The following is a 13,165-nucleotide window of genomic DNA, read 5'->3' on the forward strand; positions in this document are numbered from 1 at the left end:
GCTTTGTCCTGCAGTAGCTTCCTTCTTTTGTTGTACAGTTTGTTTATAGCCGGGTCCACCAAACCGGCGTTTCCCTTGGTGGAGAGGGTCTTGGTTTTAGTTGGGATTGCTTGATCCATGCATTCTTGGAGATGTCCGTAGAAGGCGTTTGTGAAGGATTCAGCATTTTGGGATGTGGTTTCCATTAACCCAGTAGGCTTAAAGGATATCATTTCTGACTTAAGGAGCGCAAAGTCAGCTTTTGAAAAGTTTTTCACTGTAGTCTTTTGTTCTGGGGGTGGGGGTGGGATATGTACATCCAACGTGACCAGTTTATGATCAGATCTTACTAGTGAGGGGTTTATATCCGGTGCGGAGCATTTGGACCCCATGTTTGTGATGATCAGGTCAAGTATATTATCTCTCCTCGTAGGAGAAGTGACCAGTTGCTCCATAGCATTTGAGTTAATGAATTCCAGGAATCTTTGGGCTAGGGTGTTAGGGCTAGAATAGTGGGCCCAGTCTATGTTGGGGTAGTTGAAGTCACCCAATATGATGGTGTTTGGTGTGACATTCATATCCTCCAGTGTTTTCAGGAATGCTTGATGGGATTCCTGGGATTGGGAGGGTGTTCTATAACATGCGACCAGTTGTATGGCAGTTTTGCCTATGGTGAGTAAAACTTGTATGGTTTCTGATGCTTCATGGGTAGCCACCAATCGAGAGGTCTAGGTGTCCTTTATGAAAATGGACACTCCCCCTCCCTTTGTGGTTCGGCCTGGAACTTGAGGCCGAAACGCATGATATGAGGTATAGCCTGGTAGCGCTGGAGTGCTCTCAGGAGCCTTGAACCAGGTTTCAGTTACTGCACAGACATCAATGTTCTCCATACTGAGAAGTGCTTCGAGTGCCTGCATCTTGAGATTTAGACTTCTGGCGTTGAGCAGCATTACCCTTAATTTTTTTCCATTTTTGTTTTTTATGGAGGTTGATTTGTCTTTTGAGCATTGCCTAAAAAAGGCACTATGGGGGTGGCAAGAGCCTTGGCCAGTATCCAGAAGCCCAGTGGTGACAGGTGCAAGCCATCCCTTGCGAAGCAACGTGGCCTGTCCAGCATGTCATCCCACGCTGACAGACATTGGATCCCCCTAGAATGACACCAGTGATTAAGCCAATTGTTAAAACTGATCATTTTGTCTTTGTACTGAGGCCTCATTCTTGGTGAAGGCAGGATGCTGCTCAGGGTCAGGGTCATACCAGTCTGGGCTACATAATCGGAGAGCTCCTCAATGTCTCTTTTCATGTAGTCCAGGGAGGTACGTCTCAGGTCATTCTCACCAGCATGGACAATGACTGCATCATACTTGTACTTGCTTTGGAGTGACCTGAGTGCGTGTGTAATGTGGCGGATCCTTGCTCCCGATAGGCAGCTCACCGTTACCCTCTCCTTATTCAGCCTGGTAAGTGGAACGTCGGTGTGTCTGACTATAGAGTCACCTATTACTAATGTCTCTGGCATAGTGTTTTGCCTTAGGGGCTGTGATTGTGTGACACACCTGTTGCTTGAGGTATGTGTTGTAGGTGTTGCGTTTTGTGGGGGTGTATTTCTGGGTGTCTGCTTTGGAGGCCTCTGTTGTTTTGGTAAGTTTTTTATAAGAGCCTCCGAGTATGTCTTTGTGTTCTTATGTGTTTGGTTTGTAGTAGTGGTGGTTTTATGTGTGACCGGTTTTGCTTTGGGTGTGGGTACCTTCTCCTCCTGTCTGGTCTTGCCAGTCCTGAGTTGAGAGAGTTCAGCCTCCAGTCTGGCTATATAGTTGCATCTCTCACAAGTATATGTGTTAGTAGGAAGGAGGAGAGGGTTGTCTGTGTTCATGAGACAATTGTAACATTGTCTTAAGATTCCCAGATTAACCAGCTGAACACGAGAGGATGCTAGTGGTCTACCACTCGACATACTAGAATATTATAAGGAGTGCTGTGCCTTTAAGGGAAGTAGGTATTCACAGGGGGTAGTGGATGCCTGTAGTGCTTACTTTAGGGTAAGAGTGCTTATTTTATTATGAGTGCTTGCTAAGGATAGAAGTTCCGAAAACAAGTGCTAATATATACAGCTAAATAGACTGAGTAGAGCTTCTAAGGGAAAAATTGAAGAGCAGACTTGGCAGAGCCAGAAATAGTTTAAACCTGTATAACCGCTGCTGCGCTATGCGCCCAACCGCGCAAAAATGCCCTGAGGTGGATTTTTATACAGGGAACTTGAAAAGAGCTAGAAATGGTCCAAAGCAACCAATGATTTACAGCTCAAGTGCTGAGGTCACTTCCCCCAGGGACAGATAGGCTGCTCAAGGCTCCCCACTCCCACTGGTGAGCTCAGAAACTTCCTTCTATCCAAGTAAGGCAATGGCCAACACAGGAACTACACACAGCCCAGAATACAGCAAAGCCTGTATACTGGTCTTAACTAGTCGAGCAAAGGCGCGAAAACAAGGAGTATTTTTTTTGTTTTTGTTTTTGTTTTTTCAGGAAAGCACACAGAAATGCAATTAAGCAAACAGTAAAATCGATTTACACAGGCTAGCACACTTTAGTGGGCAGCCTCAGCAGTTAAATTAACAAAAAACAGTATTAATCGACCAGAGTCGACCAAAATGCTACTTTTAAGTGCAGATACTTCAGAAATCAGCAGATAGACACAAAAACAGTTAAATCTAGTTAAATGAAAGCCAGAGAGGACAATGCAGATAAAAAAAAGCCAAACAATACTTAAATCTGGAAAGTGGTCGCTTCTTTCAGTTCTCTGTTGCCAGGATCCCTCTGCAGGACCACGTGGAGCTCTGCTTGGGTATATAGCCAGAAAAAAATGCCCTGAGGCGGATTTTTATACAGGGAACTTGAAAAGAGCTAGAAATGGTCCAAAGCAACCAATGATTTACAGCTCAAGTGCTGAGGTCACTTCCCCCAGGGACAGATAGGCTGCTCAAGGCTCCCCACTCCCACTGGTGAGCTCAGAAGCTTCCTTCTATCCAAGTAAGGCAATGGCCAACACAGGAACTACACACAGCCCAGAATACAGCAAAGCCTGTATACTGGTCTTAACTAGTCGAGCAAAGGCGGGAAAACAAGGAGTATTTTTTTTTTGTTTTTGTTTTTTAAGGAAAGCACACAGAAATGCAATTAAGCAAACAGTAAAATCGATTTACACAGGCTAGCACACTTTAGTGGGCAGCCTCAGCAGTTAAATTAACAAAACAACAGTATTAATCGACCAGAGTCGACCAAAATGCTACTTTTAAGTGCAGATACTTCAGAAATCAGCAGATAGACACAAAAACAGTTAAATCTAGTTAAATGAAAGCCAGAGAGGACAATGCAGATAAAAAAAGCCAAAAAATACTTAAATCTGGAAAGTGGTCGCTTCTTTCAGTTCTCTGTTGCCAGGACCCCTCTGCAGGACCACGTGGAGCTCTGCTTGGGTATATAGCTTTTACCTTTTAAAGCTATAGCTATTTACCTTTTAAAGATTCACACTTGCATTCCAACAGACTTTTTAACTTGGCACTTCAGTTATGTGTGTTCTGATAACTGTCACTTGACTTTCTTTGTGGCATGAACAATTAGTGCACAAGTCTATAGAATGCTGGCTGAGGAAGGCAGCTGTTTGCATCTAGCACATGGTACCCAGTATGAACATGTCAGAAAAGGAAATGGCAACAAACAGGACTGGCTTACTTAAAAGATATAATGTATACAATTTTGAGGTGGTTATATTTACATAGGAAGTAATGTACTCCATTTTGAGGAGACCCAATGCAGGCCAACACAATGCTCAAGTCATCTCTCCAAAAGTGTGCTTTCTGATAACTATGGGATAACTTCTTCTGTGGCATCATCAGTTAGTATGCAAGACTGGAGAATGTTGCATTAGACAGGCAGGTGTTCAAATCCAGCAGTGTGTAACTTGCATTGCTCAAAATCAACTGGTAACAGGCAACTTCCACAGATGCAGAGTTTTGATCCCAAAGGTTATATACTCCCTTTTAATAGTGCCCAAATATAGTCAAACACAATGCTCATGTTGTCCTTTCAACTGTGCTTCATCTGATAACTCTATTAGCATACCTCTCAAGTCTCCACATTTCCAGAGTGTCCAGAATTGATCTAAATATTTTTAGCCTGTTCCTCAAAAATGTGTTTTTCTGGAAAATCACTGAGGATTGAAGTCACTGAATAATGACATACATTTGAGTTTCAGACTTCATATCCTTCAGAAAATACATTTTTATGCAAACACAGCAATTTTAGCAACTTTTTAAATTCTAAGAGCAGGTTGTCTTGGGGAAAGGGATTGGGGTAGTGATTAAGGTCTTTACCTGACAGGCACTAGGTAAGTCTTTGCTTCTGACCTCTTGTTGCTAGAAGAGATTGTAATACCATGAAATTATGCCCCTGTTTTGGAGCCATTGTCCTCCCATTAGTTTTGGCTTTGTCCAGACTTCTTGCACTAAGAGGTTGAGAGGTATGATTTTGAGTTCTTCTGTGGCATCAGTGGCTACTGCACAGATCTACAGACTGTGAGTTACAAGGGCATGTGTTCACATCCAGCAGTGTCTAACTTGTATGATTGTGTAAAACAAAGAGGACGTTGATGTCATGCTAGAATGTCTTACTCAACACACGTGATGATGTCATATTTTATTGTTTTTTGATTTGTGGGTGATTTTGGTCCCCTACGTGCTGCAATATATGTTTTACACCTTATGTTGCATGACTCCTGGTGAAAATCAGGATAAGTAATCAGTAGTAGAGCAATTGTTATTTTTTTATCCTGTGGCAAAAACTGTTGTAAATTTCCTTTGGATGCATGGTTGTGCTAGCTGTCACACAATGGAAGTCATAGATGATGCACAGAGGACAACAAAAGTGCTATATAGTCAATTCTCAAAACTTCCACAGTGCACTGCAATGCAACAGTTACTGTTGTCTATTGCACAATGCTCAATTCATTAGCCATTTTCCAATAATTTTGTAACACACTCTTTAAATGTGCATTTTCCTCACAAATGTTGTACAAATTGTTGTGTGGTGGCATTAGTTAATACCCACATCATATGACTGTGATGTAGGTAGACAGGTTTCCAGTTCCATTTGATATAGACTGACACAGTGTATGAAGTGATTCTTGCTAGACAATAACAACCTAATGCACAGATATGATTAATTCTACTTGGAGATGACTCTTTCATAGGAGTTGTTTTGCTCACATTAAACCATGGCTATTTTTAAGCACACACATACTTGCTGAAAAACGTCACCATGTGAGTGATTTCTTTCAAGAGTTCCATCACAGTACAGGTTTAATGGTATGTCCATCATCTCCCACATGCATACATCTCACCTGCTATGATTTTCACAATGTCTCCAGTTTATGATTGGAAAGCCCAAGGTAACTCTCACAGTCAGTGTTAGCCCCACTCCGCTCACTGTGCTTGGCTCGCTCCACTCCCCTCCCTGCCCCCAAATTCCACCCGCCCCCACTAGTGCTAAATTTAAACCAGATTTTGCCACTCCCTTGCCACTCCCCTCCTGCTAAGTACCATTCAGCACCTCACACATCATTGAGCAACCCTGCCCCCTTAACTAATTTCCTTCTCTCTCATTCTTCCACACCCTGTTAGCACAGTCAGCCATCAAATTTGGCCTGCCCCATATCAAAATGCAAACAAGTAAAAAAACACTAATTACCCAAATGCCTATACTGTTTCTATTTTACCATCTCACTGCCTACGAACAAACACTTGACCATGGTATTCACTACCCAAATGGTCAAACAGACACCCGCGACTTCACACATAACACCAAACACTTTATTTTCCCCAGCACACTGAATATACCACCCTCTATAAAATACCACCCCTGTACAGCCACAAAACATAATCTTAAAGACAAAGACTATATAAAGCTTATAAAAAACTCCTAAAGCTCAAAATATCCTGTCACTATAACCTTATAACACATGGAGACATTCATCCCAACTCTGGCCCACCCACACCCAATAACCTCCACTCCCCTACCACAACCCCCACAGTCAAGCTACCCATGAATACTCCCACTAGTTCCCTCCTAACATTTCACCTAAATATTAGAAGTATTAACAATAAGATTCCCAACCTACACGCCCTCCTAGCAACCCACTCTCCATACATTATGTGTCTTACGGAAACTTGGCTAAAACCCAGTACTACTGACAATTAGATACTACATCCAGGATACAATATTCACTGGTTAGACCATGCTACAAGGAAAGGCGGTGGGATAGCAGTCCTTTACAAAAATACTCTAACCGTTAATAGACACGATTCAACCTCCCTAATTCAATAACGTGGAACTCCTCATAACCAAGCTACAGATTAACCAAACCAAACACTTGAACATCGTCTGTGCATACATTCTACCAGGCAACAACCTAAATACCCTAGAAGATCTCCTTTACTGGTTATCCACCAACTATCCCCAAGAAACCATAGTTCTTAGTGATTTTAACACCGACTGGCACCCCTGCTTCTCCGACCCCCTCTCACTCATATAAACTTATATGGGTTTAAACAAACCATAACCTCTCTTACTAGGATAAACAAACCAACCAACAAGGAAAGTATCCTAGACTGGATCCTAGTTGATAACCAACCTCAACTGTACACAGCTGGTACTCTCCCTGATGACCTCAGTGACCATTGTCTAACCTATATTATAAAACATAAGGCAGAAAACCCTCACCAGCCCAAATATAAAACATTTAGAAACAGGAAAAATGTTGATGCTGCTATATTCCAAAATGAATTAAAAACAGTTGACTGCTCAAAGCTAAACAATCTAACATTAGAGGAGGCCATAGATCACTTTAACACTAAATTCCTAAGTATCCTTGATTCCCATGCTCCAGCAAGTACAATAAAAACTAGATCAAATACAGCACCATGGCTCACAAAAGATGCTAAAGCTAAAATCAAAACTAGAAACAGAACCTGGGCCAGCTGGAGAACAACCAAAGCCTCACTTGACCATCTAAAATATCGTCAACTCAGGAATGATACAAAAAATCTATTTTACTGGATAAAAAAAGCTTCTATCAAAATCTCCTACAAAAACACCACAACAACCTTCAAACGTTCTGGGCAGGCTTAAATCAATTACTTTGTCCAGGTCACTCCACCACCCCAACCCCGGCTAACTCCACCCATAGTTCCCCAGAGACCATAGCTAGCACCTTTAATAACTTTTTCACTGAAACAATCCAATCCCTAGCAAATCAACTAACCCCCTCTAACTTAAACCACATGCCTAATCTACCGAATAATCACCTGGAATTTAGCTTCCAACCAATATCCATTAATTTTATCAAAACACTTCTAAAAAAACTAAAACCTACCACCCTCACTGCTGACCTCCTCCTTGCAGAGAACCTGCAAATAGCTGCAGATGCCATTGCATATCCCATATCTATCTTCATCAACAGAACCTTATCCAAAAATGCTATCCCCTCCCTCTGGAAAATATCTCATGTCATCCCACTCCATAAAGGTGGTAGCTCCTCAGACATATCCAACTATAGACCCATTGCCATTCTTTCCCCACTAGCCAAAATAATGAAGAAATGTGTACACAAGCAACTAATGCAATACCTTTCACAGAATAACTTACTATCTGACTCCCAGCATGGTTTCAGGCCATACCACAGCACCACCTCAACACTCCTTCCCTTTACTACTGCCATAAACCAAAACAGGAATGACAATAGGCTAACCTCTGCACTCTTTCTTGACCTATCAAAAGCCTTTGACATGGTCAACCATGAACTTCTCATTCTTTCACTAAAATCTATTTCCCTCAACAAGCCTGCTATCTGGTGGTTCCAGTCCTACCTGACTGGTAGACAGCAGGCGGTACTATGGCAGGGCAAACTCTCCAGCCAGTTACCTCTCACACTTGGTGTCCATCAAGGGTCCATACTAGGTCCACTACTCTTCTCTATTTTTATCAACAACCTCCACACTGCTATCCCTAAAGCCACCTGCATTCAATACGCAGATGATTTCACTCTCATCTGCTCAGCCGCCTCCCCATCTGACTTGCAAATCTTAACCCAAAATACATTTAACACTATTGAGAACTGTCTCACCAACCAATGCCTACTTCTGAATCCCAATAAAACTAAACTTCTACTCTTCTCTCCCACTAGTAGATCCAGCACACTTTCATTCTCTGTCACATCTAACAATGGTACCACTATTTCCCCAGATAATCACACCAAACTGCTAGGGGTTATCATAGACAATAATCTTAAATTTGACCTACAGGTCAACAAAACCATACAGACCATCAATAAGAAGCTTGGATCACTGTATAGAAACAAGACATTTTTAACCCCAGTGGCTAGGACTGCAATCGCCCGATCACACCTACTCTCTACTCTTTTATATGCCTCGCCTGTACTCTCAAACCTCAACAAATCCAAACTAGGTAAGCTGTCCAATAGCTACAACCATATTGCCAGATTCGCCACTGGCTCCACCTATAGAACCCACCACGGCCAAAACCTTAAACAACTAGTGTGGCTAGAACTGCCAAGCTTAATTCAATTCAATCAACTCTTAATAGTGCACAAAATGTTGTACCACCCTGAGGATACCCCCTCACTTAAAAATATTATTAAGCCATGTAGCAACCTAAGATCCCTATGGTCAGCCAATAAACTACTGGTCCAAACCCACAAAGCTAATAACTCTGCTGGTGAATCCCTGTTTGCCAACTTCATTGGCAAAACCTGGAATTCATTGCCAAACTATATAACCCTACAATCCTCCAAAGGTCTCTTCAAAAAAAACCTCAAACAGTATCTCAAAGTGAATTGGCTATGCCCATGTACCAACCCTGATTAAGTTATAAACTCAAAGCATATTCTGCAATTATCATAACTTGTAACTACATCACCAAGCTCTGCTTCCAATCTGATGTCTCTTACTTTTTATTGTCTGTCCATGAGAATTGTGACTACCTACTAGGGAACACTACTAACCCATTGTATATAATCACTTTGTTTTTATAATTGTTTGCTAACTTCTGTGTAATCTATGTAAGTTTGTCTATGTGGAGCTTTTCTCCCCGGGCCTCCACTGAAAATGGACATGTATCCAGTCTGACTATCCCGGTAAACAAATGTAAAATAAATAAATAAATAAATAAATAATGTGTCATAATACGATATTTGCTGTTCTATGTGACAAACGTTTCTGTAGTATATCCTTGAGGACTATAGTCACTAATGAATGATATGTTCTATGTCTCACTCCTACCTTTCAAAATACCCATGCTACTGTTATAATTGTTATTTTATACACTTTACCATCTTTTAGAATGTGTGTACAAGTTTTCCCTAAAGTTGTGCCTTTGTCCACAAACTTATGTGTTTCTCCAGTACTGCCACACTTGGGAGTTTAAGATACGTGCCAGTGCTGAATTCAAAAACTCGTACATGACTGTATTGTCTTACAACAGTTTTTTTTTTCCTTCTGAATCTTTACTGACTGTTTGCTAATTAGAATAACAATGCCAGTAATATTTAACATATCCACAATCATACTCACTGCAATGTAGAGCAGTATCAGCCTTCATTGTCCATTTGTTGCTAGGCTTTCTCTTGCTCCCGTAGTCCTGTGGAGTGCGTATGCACTCACTTCTAACTGTCCAGTTTGTCACACATGTTGTTTTGTTTACATCATGCACACAAATATGGTTATATACTTGCTTACCATGATGAGCCTGTACTGTAGATTGAGGTGAGGCTCCTTATCCTACTATGTGTCTTGGTTTCCTGCATATCTCATTAGTAATGCTACTCATCACTCTAACTACGTGGATCATGTACTGGACATTAATGGTGAAAGAACAAACGATCTCAGTAATGTATTTCAGTATGAATCTTTTGGGTATTATGCTCTTTCTCCACCAAGCCACAGTTTGTTTTTTTCCACTCATTGACAATCCAACCAGGCAGCCACTTATTCTAATATCCTGTGGTCATCAAAGATGACTACAAATAGCCACAGTAATGTATTTCAAGTTCCTGCTACAACCCACACCTCTCACATTGCTCACTATGAAAGTAAACCTTTAAGTCTGTAATCTGCTATAGGTATTGTGTACTTTACCACTGTTCAAAGTTCTATCTATTTTTCTGTCATAAATGTTTAAAAAGCACATACCTACAAGAGAAAAACTTTCCCATAAGGTCCATATGTTTGTGGCTCCCAGTAGTCTTTAATCATGTGAACAGAGATTGCAGGAAAGTATTGTGATTGGTTGCTGAGGACAACCATTGCAGGTGCTTTCAGTAAAACGTTTTATGACTTATGTTGGCAACCTCTATAATTTAGGGTCCTGTTTTAGGCACTGCTCTGTTGACTCAATTTAGGCCTGACAGTTATATACGTCTGCCCACAACCTTTAAGGAAGGGTCAGGCACTGTATACTGGGCACACATTCCCCACAAAACAATAACAGAATTGAAGCTAAACAACAAACTTGACCATTACAATACCAATTTAACTAAGGCTGTGGCTAATTACATATGTGCAAGGTACACAACAGTAAAATAGTAATAAACATTCTTTGGAATATGAGGCCAGGGGAGTAGTCTACTACTTGCAATATACCTCCTAATACAATTTTGATCAACACATCTTAAAATTAATAACAAACTAACATCCCTCACAGGCACTGGAGACTATGAGCAATCAAAGCAAACATTTACAATTGAATGAATGTGTATGAAGTAGCACCTACCTTATTTAAGCAGATGTTTGGTGTAGAACAAAATATTTCAACAAAATCAGCTCACAGGATTCAAATCCCTTTTGTGGTTTTTCTTCGATAGTGTGATGAGTCTCTGTCCTTCAAGTCACACTTTTGTTATGTAGACTCACTCCCTGAGTGCAATGGCTATGCTAATTAGGGCTCATCTCATTATTGTTTCTGAATCTCTCAATTTGCACAATGTGCATGCCTGATAAACATTGTGAAAATGAGTACACAATGCCATGCACATGCACTGCTCACCTGAGGTGTGCATAACAGATGTGAAGGTGAACTATCATAGGATAATTAACCTTCTGAAGAAGGAGTGTCTGTAGAAAAGGTGTAGTCTCAGCAGCAAACCAAGGGGACAGAGGACTGCTGTGTTTCACACCTTAATGGACCATTGTAAGCATAATAATACAGTGCATATATTTTATTATTTTGCCATGCATCATACAAATGAAGTATCCATTGGTATCCATCATTGCATAGAGGCTGAGATATGCAAAAAGTGTTTTAGTTACCAATTCTGTGCCAGTTTTATGAGATCTTTCAATGTGAGACCTTATGACTGGTGGGTATGATGGGAATGCTTCTTTTAGCGCACAAAGGTAGTCTGAGGAAGACTCCAAGATTTTTCTAGACATCCTCCACAAGTATTACAGCCATAGGATCCTGCAGATGAGCTATAGAATGGTATAAGGCTGTTGCCTGAAATACTTTGGCAAAAACCACTATGTGTGGTCCTGGAATCCTCTATATGGGGAAACAGTACTGTCATAACTACAGTGACATGAGTTGATGCAGGCCTGACTTTCTTGGCTGATGGGAGGCTTAAGTTAGGGCACAGTCACCACCTCAGTAGTTTAAATATCATCTTTTAGCTTAACAAGTCACCTGCCACTGCATGACACCATCCAGTGTCACATTATGCGTTGTGTATGCCTGTAGCCTCTACATAGATAGAAAGGGTAGGAGCACAGGAGCATGCTAGAGCACCTAAGTCAGCACCAGGGTAAATTATGCATGTTGTTGTGATACATGTCTCCATCTGCTTAGTAACAGTTGTGGCCATTAAAAAAAGTTTGTACTTTTACACAGTGGTACCACATCTGTCATTACTTGCATAGTTCAGTCATACTAGTATGACTGTGGTATATTAGAAGTGCACTTCTGCATGCCTCTTTCTGTATAGGTGGGCAAGTGGATCATCACATTAGGACTGGGTGCACTGAGAGTGTTAGAATGGCTATGGGTTTAACCCCCCCCCCAAAAAAAGTTTGATTTTCATGGCAGAGTATTTTTTCCATTCCAGTGATATCAGTGCATCACCAAGTGTCTCATCCATGTAATATCCATAAATAGTAGTTTGTTGGGCATTTCACAATATACAGTTGAAGTAAGTATCTATCACTTGTCTATCACTTGTGATGGACATATTTATTGTGTGATCAGCATGTTTATTATCTGTACGCACAGATTTTTTAATTGACAAAAAAACAAATAGCATCATCGGCTAAAGCAAAAATATACTGTCATGATAAAAAGAACTATAAAAACACTGTAAAAGAAGTCACTTTAAACTAGGTAAACTCTACTGGCATCAAAAGTACATGGATGAACCCACAAAAATCAAGCTGGCCAAGTCTTTACTACTTCCCTCCCTCTTTTACGGTACCGCCATCTTCACAAACCTGCACTATTCCTTCTTTAATAAACTCCAATGTTGCTACTACAAAATTGCAAAATTTGCCTCCAGTTTGCAACACCGTACCCATCATTGCCAAGCTATCAAAATGCTTAATTGGTATGATTCTCCCAATACCTCAGTTGCACCCAACTAACTCTGGCTCACAAGCTAGTATATAACCTAGAGAAATTCCCTGCTCTACTGTCAACCCTTCAATGCTATACCCCTTCTAGAAATCTACGGTCCACAAATAAACAACTTCTGAAGATATGAAAATCAAACAAAAGAGCAGGACAAAGCCTCTACTCCTGTTCCATAGCTAAATTATAGAATGCTCTACCAACATCTATTACTTTGTTAGATTCTCTGAATGATTTTAAATCCTCATTAAAAATCTACTATCTTATCAACCCCTTAATACCAGACCCCCACAATCTTCTCCTTACTACTCCCTCTATCCAAAGCTATAACCGATCACTAACAACCAATCCACCTACTATTTCTCCCTAACTCATTTCCTGGTTAAAAAAAAATAAGTGGGCACTAGCATATGTCTCAATTTTTAAGGTAATGTACTTAATTGAATTAAATATAATTTCTTTTTTCTACAAGTCTTTACATTCACCTCTGTGTTAAATACAAGGT

The sequence above is a fragment of the Protopterus annectens genome, chromosome 17.part0 (genome assembly GCF_019279795.1).
Source record: "Protopterus annectens isolate FY-2018-M chromosome 17.part0, PAN1.0, whole genome shotgun sequence".
NCBI lineage: Eukaryota > Metazoa > Chordata > Ceratodontiformes > Protopteridae > Protopterus > Protopterus annectens.